This window comes from Phaethon aethereus, assembly GCF_964289735.1.
Source record: "Phaethon aethereus genome assembly, chromosome: 2".
Classification (NCBI taxonomy): domain Eukaryota; kingdom Metazoa; phylum Chordata; class Aves; order Phaethontiformes; family Phaethontidae; genus Phaethon; species Phaethon aethereus.
In genome coordinates this window covers 142,095,316-142,114,661 of record NC_138582.1, presented here as the reverse complement: position 1 = coordinate 142,114,661, position 19,346 = coordinate 142,095,316, and positions in this window count along the sequence as shown.

The following is a 19,346-nucleotide window of genomic DNA, read 5'->3' as shown; positions in this document are numbered from 1 at the left end:
TTGTATTACAAGTAATACCCTCTGAATTACAAGACAAATAATAAGAAAAGATTCCTGACCAGTGAGATAAATTACGTTAGTGAACAGCATAAAAATTACTGCGTGTGTCCTCCATATTCAAGTTACATTTTCAATCTTTTATATGTATGATGAACAGGGGAAAGACCTAAATACACTTAAAAGCATGAACGAACCTCTCATTCAGAGGGTGAGAAAGAAAATGCTGAAAAAAGGTGTTTCTGCAGCAGGCCTTTCTGAAACAGAACTTACGTTAACAGTAGCATGTGCTACTGATGAGTATCAAAGGTAGGAGAAGACTTGACTTGACCATCCACTGAACACCTGAGGTATGCTGAGTGGAGAAATGCCTCTGTTAACCTGAAGATAGAATCAACATTTCTTATCAAGAGAGAAAGGGTGTTTCTAAGCTCTGTAATATGCACATCACAGTTGGAAATCATGGCATTAATTTAGCAGAAAGTACAATGGTAAGCAAGAATCCTACTTTAAAAAAATTACTTCAGACATTACAGAATGATACTGGTAGTAGAGATACAGCTCTCTGCAGCACATTTGAGGGCAGACCTCATTCTTACCTGTCACCATTCACACGCATGTCTGTAAGTAGACAGCCTGCTCTTCATCACTCTTTTCACATCAATTAAAGCTTTCAACAGAAAGGTACTTTCCCTGGTAATGCACAGCTGTACAGTTGAGGCACACGGCAGTCAGGTGAAATGACCTACTTAGAATTGCTTCCAAAACCAGTCACACAGAATCACACACAAAATCACACAGAATCACTAGGTTGGAAAGGACCTTCAAGATCATCAAGTCCAACCATTAATCCAGCACCACCATGTCCCCTAAACCATGTCCTGAAGTGCCACATCCACACGTTTTTTGAACACTTCCAGAGATGGCGACTCCACCACCTCCCTGGGCAGCCTGTTCCAATGCCTGACCACTCTCTCAGTGAAGAAATTTTTCCTAATATCCAATCTAAACCTCCCCTGGCGCAACTTGAGGCCATTTCCTCTTGTTCTGTCTCTAGTTACTTGGGAGAAGAGACCAACACCCTCGTCGCCACAATCCCCTTTCAGGTAGTTGTAGAGAGCAATAAGGTCTCCCCTCAGCCTCCTCTTCTCCAGACTAAACAACCCCAGTTTCCTCAGCCGCTCCTCATAAGACTTGTGCTCCAGACCCCTCACCAGCTTCGCTGCCCTTCTCTGGACACACTCCAGCACCTCAACATCTTTCTTGTAGTGAGGGGCCGTAGTAGTGAGGGTGTAGTAGTGAGTAGTGAGGCTTGTAGTGAGGGTCAATTATGTTTAGCTTGGCATACTACACTGGGCACACCTGGCGGGGGGGGGATAGCAGGCTGCTGAAGGGTAGCCTGTTTGGGAGAAGGCCATGAATATCCCTGGGCTGGTATGAGGAGTAGGGCAGGAGATATGAGGAGACACCAAGGAGGTACTCTTAGGGAAGATATGTTGAGGAGAAGCATTTGAAGGCACACAGCAGAAGACATGCTCTTGTGAGGAGGCACTTCATGCCAAAGAGGGACACCTCCGATGGATGGTGGCCCACAGATGACCCATGCTGGAACAAAGACACCCCTGAGGGACTCCAGCCCATGGAGGACCCACTGAGAAGCACAGAGGAGCAGAAGATACCCAGTAGTAAGCAAGGACCATCAGAAAGAAACTGTTGTGCACATGACCCCAACATCCCACACTGCCCATTGCTCAGACAAAGGAACTGGGATGGATGGAGTTTAACCCACAGTGAAGACAAAGAAGTTGATGCAAGAAAAGGGGCAAGATAGGTGCTCAGCTTAAGCTGAGCCTAGGAAAGAGGGAAAAAAGGTGTTTAAATGTTTATGTCTTCTTTTTTTCTCAATTACAGATTAGTGATTAGAAGTTTATATTAACTAGCAATATATTAAACTAAGTTTAAGTTCCCTGAGACAAGACTGTTTTTTCTGCAACACATCCATAATTTATTACAGTTTTATGGGTGTTTCACTGTCATTCAAATGATAAGATTCATCAAAAGAAGGGAATAAATAAGCTGCATCATCAGCTTAATTATTACCATTACTCCTCCACTGGAAGAGGACTAACGTATGACTATTTTTAAACACAAAGATATTCTCATGTGAAACTTAGTAACTTAGAAACTTAGTTTTCCTGATAACCATAGTAAATGTTCAGGACTGCTTGCTCATTATTTTTGTTGGCGTTATATTGCAATTATTTTACATTTTTACAGTTGATACAAATTTGGCAGTATGTCTTGCTTCTCAAGTATCAAAATGTACCGTACAAAGCATCATGCAATGCCAGCACTGTATTTAAAGCCTTAATTGCAAATTGGACTGACACTTATTTTGAAATTGAGTGTAAAGTATGAAAAATAAGGAAGTAGCTGATTTTAAATAATAATATTAATGAGTGACTGATAGGCCACATAGCCTTTTCTATTCCAAGTACACTAAATCATTCAAGTAGTGAAAATACAGCAGTCATTTTGACCCTTGCTGCAATATAACCACTTTTAGATTCCATTATGTTATACTACTTCATACACTACAGATCTTTCTCAGATTGATACATCAGTAAGCTGAGACCCCAGCTTCTGCAATAATCTAATACAGAAGTTACAGGAAGTTGACAGGAAAAAGGCAAGGAAATAATCATTGACTATAAAGGAGGTCAGGACACTGCAGTTTCCATCAATACTGCTTAAAACAAACCAACCAAATATTTCAGGGCATTTAGTAACCACAATCCTTTCTCTTTCAAAATGCAAAGTCTGATTAGACAACCACATGAAGAAAGAAATGCATAATTTACTCTTGGATAAAAATTACATAAAAGTAAAATCATAATGGGAATTTCTAGTGTCACAATTTTGACCATATAGACTTAACAATTACTACTTTATCAGGGAAGATTGATGACTCCTAAAACACTAGTGACCAAACCCTCCGAAGTTAAAAGGGAGGACCTGGAAGTCCTGACCAAGTAAAAAATTTTTTGCTGTTTGTAAATGCTCAAAACTTTGAAACATTAGCTGAGAATCTCTTTACAGATAGCCAGTATCAGTCTATTACTTTTCTTAACATGGGATATGGCTTGAAGATGCTCTCATTTCTCTCTTTAAGGATTTTTCACTATGTTGTACTAAAATATCACAAGACTAAATGTAGCATAACCTTAAATTGGGATATTGTTAGGAAAATTGTCTGTTTCTTCATGACAAAAAAATCCAATTCAATACACCCAATGATAAGAATGGTTTGGGTTGGAAGAGACTTTTTAAAGACCGGCTAGTCCAACCCCCTGCCATGGGCAGGGACATCTTTCAATTAGATCAGGTTTTTCAAAGCCCCATCCAACCTGACCTTGAATGTTTCCAGGGATGAGGCATCCACAACTTCTCTGGGCAATCTGTTCCAGTGTCTCACCACCCTCATCATAAAGAATTTCTTCCTTATATCCAATCTAAATCTACCCTCTTTTAGTTTAAAACCATTACCCCTTGTCCTGTCACTACAGGCCCTTGTAAAAAGTCTTTCTCCATCTTTCTTATAAGCCTCCTTTTAAGTATTAAAAGGCCGCAATAAGGTCTCTGTGGAGCCTTCTCTTCTCCATGCTGAATCTAGAAGGAACCTAGAAAAAGTCTGTCCTTGTGCCATAGTCTCGTTTGAAAGACTATTTTCTTGTGGGGTTTTTTGATTGTTGTTAATTTGCCTAAATGTTACTAAGAGTTAGAAAAAGATGCTGTCAGCATCCTGTCTCTTTTATGCCTTCAGAGATAAAATGTGGAAGTCAACAGCTAACATCTTAAATCAGTAAGTATAAATTAGATTATCATTCTTCCCTGATGGCAGGAATACCTCTAGATATCATGATAAAGGTAGAAATATTGAATGAAAGCCTGTAGTGATGGGGCGAGTCCTTCAATGACTGTTCAACTGATGTAAAAATGTGATTCCCAGATAGTTAAGTGTATTGGTAGAACTTCCACAGAGACAGAGTGGGAGGTAGGCAGCACAGCTGGAAATGGAAGGAAAGCAGGCCATTCAATGTACCTCATATTGAAACAGATGGTGCAGGGGCTCGTACCCTGTGTAGGCACTGAGAACACCTCTGGGTGCAAATCTTATGTAAGAAAATTAAATAATAAACCCACTCTCCATAAAGAATTGGAAACTCTTAGATTTACTGTGCTCAGTGGTAACCAAGTTCAGTTTGTTTTATCATTAGAGGAAAAAGCTTATAGAGTAACTCTCACCCCAAGGTTGAGACTCACATGCTATTCAACACAAGTCCTGTATTATGGGGGTTCCTTTCATGTTTTTAGCAGCCAATCTGAGCAGAAGGTAAAGACAACACATCACTTCTGGCAAAGAAAGGTGGCTGCAGGTTTCAGATGTAACCCGCTATCCATGACTAACCATGTGAAACAGAACTACTTCTGTTTGCCTGACAACATGAGGGTCCATGTCTTACATATTTCTGCATTCCACACTTTCAACTTGAGTTTGTAAACCATGATACGGCTTTACAAAATACAAAGTAGATGTTTTTCAAGGCACAGATATATAGTTCTATATATAGAACTATGTGAATTATCTAATCCAATAAACCCTGACAGTTCAGCCTAACCCAAGCTTAATGACAACATTAAGTTTGAAAACAAGAAGGTGGAGAAATGATTACTCTCTTGAAAAATTAAACACTATTTGTGTTAGCTTCTTTCAACTGCATGCATAAATATTTAAAAGGCTCAACACTTACATTTAATATTTTAAATGATTTAGCAGAAAGAAAATCAGATTCCGGACAGAAATTAACAGGAAATATTTCTGTAACAATTTCCTAAAACTAAGATTCTATCAAAGAAGTTCATTTTAGAGCGGCCATTTCTGAAGAGAAGCTTCATTTATGTGAAGTGTGGGATCGATCTGAAGTGATTCTGATGTGATCTGAAGTGCTGCAGATGCTGTATGTGCTTCAGTAAATAACATGCAAACAACAGTGATTAAGATCATTTCAGTAATTTCAATTATTTTTCAATGCTGATTTTCAATATGTTATAATCCCTTTTGTAATATATATAACCTTGCCATGATGATGAGACAGTTTCAATCATCCCCTTTTTTGAGGTCACAGAAAATTTGATGAGAAAATGTGTAGTTCTGTAGTTGCTGTGGAGAGAGAAATCTACTTTGAAACGGTCACTGAGATACGTATCTATGAGGTGTACGAGATCACTGATGAATTTTATTTCATTTGATGGAATCACATCTGTGGAAACACCAAATTAAGTCATGATAAGGCCAAGCACCCTGAGGAGTCAGAGAGAAGCATGGTTATTAAGCAAGAAGCAGATAGGAAGGAATCATGCTGCGCTCTCTTTCTGCCTGCACGAGGCATTTCAGACTGGCTCTGGAGCAATCACCTCATCCCAGTGGCTGAAGTAACTTCTGTTTAAACAGTAAGATGAGGTTCACAGGTGAAACCTTTCAGTGCAGATTGGCAGACTGAAACAGAGTCTTAAGTTTACATCTTTTCTTCTTGTACTGCTCTTGGGCATGCACAGGTAACTAGCTTTTGCCTTCTAAACAAAATAAAACCTTTTTAAGAATGACAAAAGTATTGAGTGTGCTATATGTAGGTCTGATCCTGATATCGATAGCAGCAGGAGTTTGGCAATTTAATCTTCAGTGGGAAGATTAGATTGATTAAGCAATGGACATTAATAAAAATAGACTGTTATTAGTGTGGTTTAAAATTAGCCAAGTAATCTGTTTCAGCGACAAATCCTAAGGAAACCTACGTACTTGGGTGAGCGCTCCGTAATTTCAACTCCTGTGTTTGTTAAAGTACAAAGAGATGTTTTTTCTTTGTTCAGTCAGAACAGAAGATTACAGAAATAATTTTTCTGTTTCAAAAGAAATAACTAGATACAGAGATACCCTATTCCCACATTAAATTCAATAGGAATTTGTTCTGGGAGTAGGTGTACATGTGGAAAAAGTAAAAGAGAAAGTGAAAATGCAGTATTTTATCAGGAGGAAATATCTAGAAAGAAAACAGCATCCTTTCATTTAGACATGAATATATTTCTTTCTAATGGATGAAGGAAGTTCTGACTGAGAAGACCATCCTTTTTATAGAACATCATTCTTTGGGTTATCTTAATTGTAGGGAGGGTCTTGATCCCAACATATGATCCTACCCACTTCAGGCAGAGAAGCTTACAATTTTACTTCCAAATATGATCCAAGGAAAAAGATCATAAACTACTTCCTAGATATGTTGATGCTCCCTGGCATACAAAGGCTGTCTTGTCTTCTTCCAACAGAGACAAACAGTTCATAACTCTGGTTTACCTGGACATTTACATACAAAAAGAACTGTGTTGCCAAAGCTTCACAGTGCAGTAAAGCTATACCAGGAAATCGGGCTGAGAGATTCTTAGAAAAAGACCTAGTTAGTTCAGAGAAGATAGGAAAATGTTGCCTTTACTGGAGTAATTCAAATCTCCAAAATAAGTAGCAAAGTATATTATTTCTTTTTCTTCATGTGTTTCAGTTATATTTACTGAAAAGTGGTGCTAGCCTTGTTATTTTGTAGTATTTGTTTATTTGGTAATATCAGCCTCATGAAAGTTTATCTTACAACATGTATTTTGTTGCATCACACTCTTTTAATTTAAAATACAGCAGAAAGCTCCATAGTGGGCCTTGTTTCCTCCCAACGCCAGCTGCCTAATTCCTAAAGCATAAACACTAGCCTGTTTACTCTATGGCTCTTGCACCTTTTAGACATCTTACACTTACCTACTGATAAACAGAAGTTCAAAGCCAAGAGATGCTACTTGTCTGAGCTAGACCCTCAGTAGTTTCAAAGAACCTGGGTTTAGGCCAGTAAATTTGTATCACATATACCAGCTGTTGATCTGGCCTATAGCTGGTGAGCATTAAGCTTATACATAATTAACAACATTCAAAAGAAACCCTACAGACTTGATTTTTCTACATCATTTTAAAGTAGGGTGAGTAAGGCTGAAATTCATGGGGTGAGCACTGCTGTAAAACTGATGGCAGAAGATTACATGAACATGAACTGTTATTTTGCTTCATTTGACCCACCTTTTTGCATTTCATCAGGCACTACAGGGACGAGGCAAGGATCTGGTAACACCAATGTGTTATGCCACCAGTCTGGAGAGCTGCCTAAGATGGCTAAGGTTTAATGTCATCTGCTGCACTTAAGGATGCACTTCAGCAGCAGTAAGATAGGGAACTGCAATATCATTCTCTATTTCAGACTGAAGAAATTTGCAACAAAATGTCTAAGTTTGGAATTATTATGATTGCAAATGTGTGTGTAAGCACTAAAACTGATATATAAAACAAGGGTTAAAAGGATTACAGGGTTATAACCCCTGTATTGACAACATAGGACACCGTTTACAGAACACCATTCCCAGCAGTAAAATTAAGACATGTATTATGTCAAGACTAAAAGGCTGGCACTCAGAAACATCAAAGCACAGATGTCTGTCAGCGAAGACCTTGTGTCCTAATACCATGAAGATGGCAGCAAGACAGCAGTTTATCACATATACCAGTTCTTTTCCTGTTAGCTGCTCAGGAAAACAAACTGCAGACATTAGTTCAAGCATATATGCCAGAAAAGGAAAACAAAACAAAACAAAAAGCCCCAGACAGCAGGCAAGCAATGTGGCCTAAGATCTATGGAGACTGAAGCAAGCAAGATTCTGAGCCAAATTACAACTCTAACAGCTGATACCTACTAAGGTTATATAAGATCTGCCCAAAGACTAGTTTGTCATTGCCAGGCCAGAGGACACAGAGCTTGTTGTGAGGACTCAACTGCCAAAGTCTCTTCTCCTGTGTAGCACAGAAGTGATCCTGGTCAGACCAGCTGAATACACACATCTTGTTGCTTGTGAGAATGTGAATGCATAAAATTAACTTGCATAAAGGTTTGGTAAATAAGTATCACCTTCCCCTTTCATAAGATCTCACATTTAGTTTTATAGTATTAATTTCCATACATCACTCTGCCTTTATTACTGATGGTGTGCATATCTATAGTGTGTAATACATTGCTGAATTTGAATAGGACTGTATTGCCCTGTATCAGGAAAATTAGGGACAATCAGAAATCTAGTCTGTGTTCGTTCCAACCTCTGAATGATCACATTCAAGAGTTTACAGCAAAGTTGCATGTTTGCACTGTGGAAACTACACAAGATGTGTGGAAATTATACAAGACATAAATTAGCACTCTAAAATCCATGTAAACTCTCTCAAAAGCAGAGCCTGCTAGCATTATTTATACTCACAGCCTCCTCAGAGGTAAGATAACCTGACAGATGTGTAAGTTTCACCTGAGAAAAAAAAATCAGAAAAAACACCTCTTAAACACACCTTTTCGTACCTTATTCATCTATTTATCATACTGAACTACTAAAACCCTGTATGTGTCAACATATAAAAAAAGCATCTGCCTCAATATTGGGAGGTTTATTTCTGATGGCTACACACTTACTCATTTAAACTCCTATCATTCCTATATTAGCATTGTTTTTGTTGTTACATGGTTGACAGCCAGCTGAACATGAGCCATCAGTGTGCCCAGGTGGCCAAGAAGGCCAACAGCATCCTGGCCTACATCAGAAATAGTGTGGCCAGCAGGAGTAGGGAACAGATTTTACCCCTGTACTCGGCATTGGTGAGGCCGCACCTCGAATCCTGCATTCAGTTTTGGGCCCCTCACTACAAGAAGGACGTTGAGGTGCTGGAGTGTGTCCAGAGAAGGGCAACGAAGGTCATGAGGGGTCTGGAGCACAAGTCTTACAAGGAGCGGCTGAGGGAACTGGGGTTGTTTAGCCTGGAGAAGAGAAGGCTGAGGGGAGACCTTATTGCTCTCTACAACTACCTGAAAGGGGCTTGTGGTGTGGTGGGTGTTGGTCTCTTCTCCCAAGTAACTAGCAATAGGATAAGAAGAAATGGCCTCAAGTTGCGCCAGGGAAGGTTTAGATTGGATATTAGGAAAAATGTCTTTGCTGAGAGAGTGGTCAAGCATTGGAACAGGCTGCCCAGGGAGGTGGTGGAGTCACCATCACTGGAAGTGTTCAAAAAATGTGTAGAAGTGGCACTTCAGGACATGGTTTACTGGGCATGGTGGTGTTGGGTTGATGGTTGGACTTGATGATCTTCAAGGTCTTTTCCAACCTTTCCAATCTTAATGATTCTGAAACTAGTTAGACCAGTGAACTGGAGTCACAATATCTTCCCGAACACACTAAAAACCAAGCCTCTTTTGGATCAGAAATAAGTAATTGCATGCAGCATTCTTCACAGTCTTCCTTTTTTTTTTTTCAAATAGCAAGGCTCCTAAACAATTAGGTATTCCAGAAGTGCTGCTTCCTTTTACTTGTATACATTGGCAAAAATTTTAACACATTCAACACTAACATACATTTACTATGGCCCTAATGCTAGTCAATAGAACGGTAATATTTTCTTTGTTTTTAAAAGAAAAAAAACAGTCAAGACATCATTTTTACACTTCACTTTTGGCCGAGCAAGGGAGCACCTACATTAATGTTTCAGGGCAGATCAGGAATACTTTTGAAACAAATCCTCTAAACTAAGCATTTTTTCATATTGCAAAGTAGTCTCAAGAGTACACGAACTTGATGCAGAAGTTGAACCAGGTGTACTCAGAGCATACTTAATGTTTTCCAGCTGCTAGTGGACATTTCTCTCATGGGAACAAACTACAGCTACTTCAAACTAAAAATCATGCATACTATAGCCATTGGTGCTCCAGCATGTGCTGTACCTACCCCTAACGGGTACCACTACTACTTAAAGAAGACAGCACCAAATAGCCTTTCTTTTTTCTGATGGGGTAGAGCACATCAAGGTGTATTCTGGTTTCTCCACTTTGACTCCTTTGCCCTCAGTTTCCTGCTTGTACACAGTAAAAACCCACCCTTCTGGTTTCTCTGTACTAATTTCTGCAATGACCCTTGTCCATCAGGTTTTTTGTGGGTTTTTTTCTTCTCAGTCTCCGCTGCTGTGAAAACCCTGCTGCATTAATGGCCTAGTATGGAAATTCTCACTCTGCCTGAACATTCACAGCTTTCAGGCGGGTGCAGGAGCTGGGCGAGGGCCACCCAAAGGAGGCAGCTCAGCCGAGCTCCTCCTGCTCACAGCGGGCTCCAGCAACGCCCCTTACGCACATTATTAACAGACTTTTAAATCGATGACACAACACACAGGCTTAAAGCTGCAGTCTTCTCGTGTTTTCCTGCATTAAGACCAGATACCACGATTAGAAACTGGACAGTGTGGTGGGTGTTTGTTTTTGGTTTTGGTTTTTTTTTTTGGGGGGGAGGGGGGATGTTGCAATTATGCTTTAACTAGAATTCACTTCCATTTCAAATTAAGTTAAAAAAAAAATCTAAAACCGAAGTGCTTTTCCCCTTTTTTTCAATAGGAACCAAAAAACATACTTGCTTCTAAGGAGAGAACAAAGCTGCTACCACCATCCCGAAAATCCTCTCCCAAAAGAATGAAAACACTATTTTTCAGTGTACTGGCCCGCATACCTGCAAGGCTCCTGCCTGCGCCACCTTCTTCCCGCAGGAAACAGGATTAGTAACTGCTGATAACGAAGCCACTTCTGACCAAATGCCCAGGCTGGCCAAGGCCGCGTTTGCCCTTCCCTGCTGCCCCCCCCGCCCGGCAGCGGGCTGTGCTGGGCACACCCGGTGCCCTGTGAGGGGAAAGGCCGCGAACCGCCTTGGGCCGGTTCCAGCCGGTTCCAGCACTCGCGTGAGCTTCCTCGTCGCCCGCCAAAACCTCCGCCTAGTCAGGGGCTCCCCCGGTCAGGCGGGTGGCCGCGGTGGGTGCACAGCAGGGAGCAAGTGAGGGCCGCTGGAAGAGGGGTGCCCTTGGGGCGCGCGGAGGGGGCGCACAAGCGGCGCCTGGTTGAGGGGGTCGCGGCGGGAGCTGCGCTCCTGGCAGGAGGCGCTGCGTGCTGGAGGAGGGGCGGCCCAGGAGGGCGGCGGCCGGGGCCAGGGGAGCGGTGAGAAGCAAGGGGCAGGGAAGGACAAGGAGCCAGCGGCAGACGGGCGCCACGCACCGACACTGTTCTCCTGCGCTGCCTGGCCTCGCCTCACCGAAGGGATCGTGAGGAAGGGACCTTGCACCCTACTCTGCGCAGATTTGGAATAAAAGCCAGTATCTCGGCTCAGTGTGTTTTTCGGATCTCTGCACACCAGGTGAAAGAACCCGTATGTGGAACAACACTGGGGTGGGAACAAGGGAAGTCGAGATGAGGAAGGGTGTCTGAGCTCGAGCCGGAGGAAGGGGTTGGGAAGGTGTTTCTCACTGTTTATTTTCTTTAATAGGGATGTCGGGAATTAAAACTTATGTTAACCGGCAGTAGAAGTGGTGGAAGGTCTGGAGTCGAGGAAGCTTGTCCGCCACTGTATCCGGTGGAGAACCGGGGCGATGCCCGTCGGGGGCTGGGACTGACTTTGAAACTTGGCACCACCAGCCCAGGGGCTGCGAGGCTGTGGCGCGGATTGGGGGCCCGCTGTGTGCTCCCAGCCGCGTTCCGCAGGGAGTGACCCCCTGCGGCGGGGGAAGCCGACCCCTCCTTAGTGCAGAAACTGAGGTCTGAGGGCAACGGGTGGTGTTGAAAGTCCCGTAAGCGTCGGAGGTTTGCGTTTTGCTGGGGTAAGAGGAGAAGTTTGCAAGGAGTACTTACTCAAATTGTGGTAACGTTAATCCCAACAGCCTTGTTTTCCTGGGGCCGAGGGGTGGAGGTTTACTGAGTGGATGTGCACATTGTACAAAATTAATCCCTGTTGTCTGAGAGGAAGCGTTAGCGTTTACGATTCATGTATATTAAAGTTGTGATTGTGCTAAAAGCTGAGTTTGTGACGGGATGTGTGTTCAAACAGAATGTGGAAGCATGTTTCAATAGAACAGGGAAGAGAAAGAGAGGAGATGTGGAAAGGGACATGGTTGGAGATGCAGCTGGAGAGGTGCTCCCTGCAAGAGGTATGACTCTAGGGGACTGTGGCCTGTGGGTGGGTTGCCCACAGTGGGGCACAAACGCAGGCAGCCCTGCAAGACTGTGGCCTGCAGACAGCTCATGCTGGAACGTATGAACAGTAAGAAACAAGGAGCCATGGGGAAGAAGAGGAAGAAGCAAGGACTGACAAAAGGAAACAGCACAGGAAAGACATGGACCTGTTGGAGAGGGTCCAGAGAGGGGCCACAAAAATGATCAGGGGGATGGAACGCCTCTCCTATGAAGAAAGGCTGAGAGAGTTGTGGTTGTTCAGCCTGGAGAAGACAAGGCTCCAGGGAGACCTTACTGCAGCCTTTCAGTATTTAACGGGTGCTTCTAAGAAAGATGGGGACAGACTGTTTAGCAGGCCTGTTGCAATAGGACAAGGGGTAATGGTTTTAAACTAAAAGAGGTTAGATTTAGACTAGATATAAGGAAACAATTTTTCACGGTGAGGATGGTAAAACACTGGCACAGGTTGCCTGGAGAGGTGGTAGATGCCCCATCCCTGTAAGTGTTCAAGACCAAGTTGGATGGGCCTCTGAGCAAGCTCATCTAGTTGCAGATGTCCGTGCTCATTGCAGGGGGTGTTGAGCTGGATGCCCATTAAAGGTCCCTTCCAACCCAAACTATCATTCTGTGAAACCATTAGACAGCAGTCATAACGTCCTCCACTGTGCACTAGTAAAATAAGGAGAGCTGAGACTAGGAGGGGTGAGAGGAGAGAGAGTTGTTGGGCTAAGTTGAGCTTGGGGAAGGGGCAGTGGGGAACGTGTTTGAGCATTGAGGGGAAAATACTATGACAATTGGGAATTAGAAGCTTATATTAATTGGCAATAGATCAAATTAAGTGAACCTCCCTGAGTCAAGACTGTGTTGACTGCAACACTGGGACAGGTGAAGAGTAAGGACAAATGATCTTTCCCTCTTCTTCCCTGCTTTCTTAGAGGTGTCCAAAACACTTGTCAATTTTTCTATCTCACTGCAGGTAAAACAGTCTTACATGGAGATAGCCAGTAATCTTCACTATGATTTTCATAATAAAAAAATGACACCTTTTCAACAAATCTGAAAATTTACTTTTGAAATAAAATATGCCTTTCTATCAGGAAATGCTTATGAAAAAATTGGCTAGTTCTTTTATGTTCAAGAGAGGGACTTAATTCTTGCAATTTTAATATGTGTTTTGAAACTGATTTTACTACTTATCCCTGATATTTTGACAGTGCTTTTTTAAATTTTTCTTTTACTGAAAACAAATCTAGTTTATGATGAGGACTTCCTTATATTTAGCAGAAGTGTGTTTTCTCTGTTGTACTCAGGTGAATCAATAGAAGAGTTACCAAAGTGTGAATACAAAATACTCTCACAGGCCTATTTTGGGAATAGCATACACTCACCTGCTAATGATAGCTCTTGAGGAGAAAGCCTTTCCTGTGAATATAGTTCAGAAAAATCGACTTTATATACTTGGATTTATGTCCTGCAGAAGTCTGTTTCTTATGTGTCTTCTGAATACCATGTCTAGTTTAGTGACAGAAACACATTTATCTTGTCAGTACTGTCAAGCCAATATAGTTGCAGATGGGCAAGCTGTGTTCTGTTTTATCTCATCCATCATCAGCAGAATTTCCAGATTAATTCCCACTTCAGAGTCTTTCCTCTTAGAGTTGGTATTTTAAACAGAAATAAAAGAAAAAAAAAAAGCTTGATTTTGAAATCTTGGCTTTTGATCTGGAAACTTAGTAAGTCTGAAAAATCATTCCTGGGCTAGGAAGATCACTGAAGGAGCTGTATTTATAGCAAATGAATCAAAAAAGGCTGTATAGGGAGGAACAGAGGCTGTACTTTGTTCAGTGAGAGAGGGTGTATGAAACTGTTGAAGGTTTGTGAGAAATGAAGCTGGGGATAGTTTAGTCCCAGTGAGCAGTTAGCAAGGCACAGCCTTGAGGGAAGGAACACGATAATCACAAAAGGAACACAACTACTGAACTTTGACTGAGCTATCATAATTAACACCTAATTATCATATAATTGGCATAATAGAAACCTGCCCCTGGGCAGGGAAAGCCCCCTCCTCACATAAGCCCCTTCCTCACTGAGCATGCCTAGGAAAAAAGAAGGATGCTGTGACTTTCCCGAAGTGGAGATGAGGCTTGTGAGAACCAATGGGAACAAGGGTAACAGAGCCAACTTTTAAAAAATACTGATAACTGTTGCTCGAAATGTATATTTTCTGTGTGTTACTTGAGGTGTGCTAGGTTTGTGGACCTACCACCTAGCACCCAACTCTGCACAGATTTGAAATAAACGCAAATATCTTAACTCTGTGTGGGTTTTTTTGGCTCTCTGCACACTGGGTGGAAGAACCCATATTTGGGATAACAAAGCTACACTCTTAAGATGATTTTTCATTGCCTTGGCTTACTGAGGAAAGTAGGTGACATAAGGGATTGTATGTTGTGGAATTGGTTTCCATAGGAATAAATGAACATTTTCCAAACGCTGTTTAGGGCATATTTAGTTAATTAATTCCTGTGTCTTTAGTACTCAGCTGCCTTGGCCAAATTCCTCTGTCTGAATTTGGTTAAGTCCTGCTAAGTCCAGCTTCCCTGTTGGCGCCAGAAAAACACGCATTAGCAATGCATGTGTTCTACTGTATCTTCAGCTTTGTGAACTCTCAGTGGTGTAACACAGTCTGCTGCTTTACAGGAAAAATGTCTATTTTTTTCTTTGACTCTATTGCAATGAAATGGCATTGCATTAATCAAACTGGGAAGAAGAATAGTGCTTGATGTCCCCCCAAAAAAAAAAACTCAAGGTGTGTTTTTATGGGTAGCCAGTAACTTCTTGTGTTAAATAAGTTGCAGTCATTAAGCAGAATAAAACTGATATACTCGCTAAAAATGGAAATGATACCTCAGGTTCTAGTATTCCTAACAGAATTGAAGGGTGGTATTTTCAAAATACTTACTCCTCACATTTACTCAGGACCTACCAATCTGTAAGTGGCCTGCTGATTCTCATAAAATGTCCTTTACATTTGCTATTGCCAAGCAGGACGATTGTCAAGCACAAAGTATTCCTTGACTCATTGATATTGTAATCTTACAAAATAACAGATGCAGTGGTGTGTGCTGGGCTATCTTGACTTTAGACATTTAAGAGTGGGTGTTAAGGGTGTGCCAAGTGAATGAGCCTTGAAATGTCTGCACTCCTGAAGAGACAGTAACCTTTTGTGGTTCCTATTCATGCCACTTAACACACTACTGAAGATTTAGCAGTCGTTTTTTTAAAAATTACTTGAGCAAATGGATTAATTTCTGCGAAGATACATGCAAGAAGGAATGCTTATAAGCATTGATTGTAGGTGAATGAAGTCAGATGCAGAAGAAAGGGATGATTAAGGGTTACTGCATTATAGCTGATAAAGGCTGGAGGGATGTCTGCGCGTACTATGCAAGGTGATAGCTCAGGGAGCAAAAGAATTTCACAGAATCACAGAATCACTAGGTTGGAAAGGACCTTCAAGATCATAAAGTCCAACCATTAATCCAGCACCACCATGTTCCCTAAACCATGTCCTGAAGTGCCACATCCACACGTTTTTTGAACACTTCCAGAGATGGCGACTCCACCACCTCCCTGGGCAGCCTGTTCCAATGCCTGACCACCCTCTCAGTGAAGAAATTTTTCCTAATATCCAATCTAAACCTCCCCTGGTGCAACTTGAGGCCATTTCCTCTTGTCCTATCACTAGTTACTTGGGAGAAGTGTCCAACACCCTCGTCGCCACAACCCCCTTTCAGGTAGTTGTAGAGAGCGATAAGGTCTCCCCTCAGCCTCCTCCAGACTAAAGAACCCCAGTTCCCTCAGCAGCTCCTCATAAGACTTGTGCTCCAGACCCCTCACCAGCTTCGTTGCCCTTCTCTGGACATGCTCGAGCACCTCAGCATCCTTCTTGTAGTGAGGGGCCCAAAACTGAACACAGTATTCAAGCTGCGGCCTCATCAGTGCCGAGTACAGGGGCACGATCACTTCCCTACTGCTGCTGGCCACACTATTTCTGATACAGGCCAGGATGCTGGTTGGCCTTCTTGGCCACCTGGGCACACTGATGGCTCATGTTCAGCCAGCTGTCAACCAGCACCCCCAGGTCCCTTTCCTCTGGGCAGCTCTCCAGCCACTCCTCCCCAAGCCTGTAGCGTTGCATGGGGTTCTTGTGACCAAAGTGCAGGACCTGGTACATGGTCTTATTAAACCTCATACAGTTGACCTCTACCCGTCGATCCAGCCTGTCCAGATCCCTCTGCAGAGCCCTCCTACCCTCCAGCAGATCGACACTCCCACCCAACCTGATGTCATTTGTGTGGCTTCCTACTCTTAATACAGTTCAGTGACGGTTAACAGTCATTCAGTCTGTTGCTTACCATGTTCTATATGGACTCTTGCCATGCTGTATCCCGGGATATGGAGATGTACTCGAGATGGAGCCTTTTTGTGTAACAATGAAGGAGACACCAGCAGAGCACTTTCGTTTGTAATATTACACCTTTTAGCTCTCCAGCCAGACATTGCTTAGGGGTTGACTTCTCACATGTCTTGCAAAGCACCCTCTCTTAGCAGGCTTTTGCGTGGAAGCTTTTTCTGTTTTGTAAGAAGAGTCAAGCTGGGGTGGTTAAGTGTACTGGTTCAGCTGTCTTGGTTAACAGGAGATGGTGTAAGGGGGAGTATGGAGGAGGAGAAAAGATGATTAATTCTGTTTTGCAATAAACTCTTTATTAACATTGATGTAAAAGTTACAGACTGCTTAAAAAAAAAAAACTGGGTGAAAATGTGAAAGATAGAATGAGAAGGAGAATGAATTAATGCCTGAAGAAAAAGATCTTGATGAAAAATAGTAGATGAGAATGCAACATGCTTAAGACTTGCTAAATGCTCACCCAAGTGAGACACATCCTCTCAACAGAGCTAAAGGTTGTTGAGTGAACACAGAGTCAATATAATGTGAGTCAATATTTTTCAACTCGGCAAATCAAGTGAGTCTTAAATGAAGTAAGCTTAAATAATTTAATCTTAGAAGAAAATATGCAAATTCCATAAAATATATATTAATGACCTTTCTTTCTCTGTTCAGGATCTGTATAGTGTCTGTGTGTAGTTCCTGAGCAAGTATTGCATTGTGTCTGCAGTCACAAAACTCTATCCCCATTTACCTGCATGACTGGCAAGCTACAACAGATGAACATGAAATAGAAGTATTCTGCATTTTTAAAAAAGTGATCGCAGATTTCAATGCATATTAAAGAATAAATCAACTCAAATACACCTAGTCCTTCCTTACTCAGAAGAAAAGCGGGGCAGTTATATTTACCTTACAAAATACTGTGCATTTCTCTTATAATGAGAAATTCATTCCAGTTTCAATTCTGAGGTATTATTCATATAATCCCTAAAAAAAATTATTTCTAACCAGAATGAAAGCTTACACAGATGTACTAAGCTTATCAGAATGTAATTCAGGCTGTCAGTATAGTTTTCTACATCTTGCGTTCTGGCCTCTATGCTGAGTAGGCCAGAACTGCATAAATCTTTGCTTTTTCTTTAAATCAATGTATTTAATTTAACAAACTAAACTATATGATATTCATTTAAATTCTGATAAAACAACACTTTATGTATGCAATCAAGGGGAAATTAATATAAATAAAAATCATAACTCTACAGAGCTGCCCAAGTATAAATTCAACAATGTGAGTGTTCCTTTCACAGTGCAAGGTATTTAGTGCATCCCTGTGTTGTCTGGAGTTTGGCTAATGAGCTTTCAGCAAACAAACCAGAGCACGAAAACATGAGTAAAAAATTGGGGACCACTCAAAAGATGCATTTGAACATTCCATTTAATAAAACATCTTTCATTAAATGCCTGATTTTTTATAAAATTTTATTTTGAAAGGAGTACATGAAAATGTTGAGATCTTTTAAATTCTCATTTTTTTAAATCAATGTTTATAGTTTTATTCTAAATTGATTTTCCACTTTGAAGTACGTACTTTTGTATATAAATACTAAAAAGTCTAAGATAAGTGAAAGAAGTCTAAATAAGATTTTTTTTTTAAGAAAACGGTTCTGAAATTTTGTTATTCCCTCTTGAATGTAATTTTAATGACAATTTTTAATTTTCAGGTTTTTCTTTAAATGTGGGCAAAAATATTTGAAATGTCAACATTCTAGAAAGTGTTCTAGTGGAGTCTGCAAACAACTAGTTCTAACAAACAATGCTACTGTACTGTGATGCAATTTTCTAACAAAGTGCAGTCCCATAACTCATTTAATAATTCCCAAATATACGTAGAATCTTTCAGGAGCAGAGCAGGTACAGACTTTTTAAAGCTGCCCATGACCGTATGACGTTCACCAGTTGAAGTAAATGAGTCTTTCCATTCGATCAGGCTTTTCTTTGTAACAAGTGGAGGTGCCAGGTAAGATCTTTGCTGAAGACACTATGTATAGATGTAGCAAAATATGCTCAAAGCAGTTTACGAACCTGGTCGCTTAAATGGGCCCAAATTTCTAATTCAATGGGGTTTTTTTTAAACTATTTTGACCTGAATCATGAACATGGAAATAACATTTTTAATGAATGAAAATTCCCAAAGAAAGTTCAGTGTTGTCACACATTCTGCACACAATGGGAATAGTTCTGAACAATGTCTACTGAAAATATCTCAGCATCTATCTCAGCTGGGATAGCATCTGTGTACTTCTTCGATAGGAAGGTTGTGTTGCATTAGAAGAAATACAACTCAGTCAGATCTAGAGTGAAGTCTAGCAGCTAGCTACCAATGAAGGTATGGTTATGTTTCTCCCTCCCAACTTCATGGGACCAGCATTGCATTTTGCCCGCGACAGCTATTCGTTGACTTTTCATTACAGTTCTGCTTGTTTGCGTCCTAAACCATGCCTGGTGCTAGCCAAAGCAAACAGCAGCAGCTTGCTGCCAGGGGTAGGGTGGAATGTGCAGCCAGGCAGTCATAACTACATTAGCTTGGCCATACCCATGGAGATGTAGCCTTACTTGCTTTCTTGGGGTCAGCTGAGAGTCTCTCCATAGACTAGAATGCGTATGTTACTGTCTTACACTATAAACTTAGTTTTCATCTCACTAAAGTTAATTCTTTTTTCCAGCTATCTCTGTTGTTC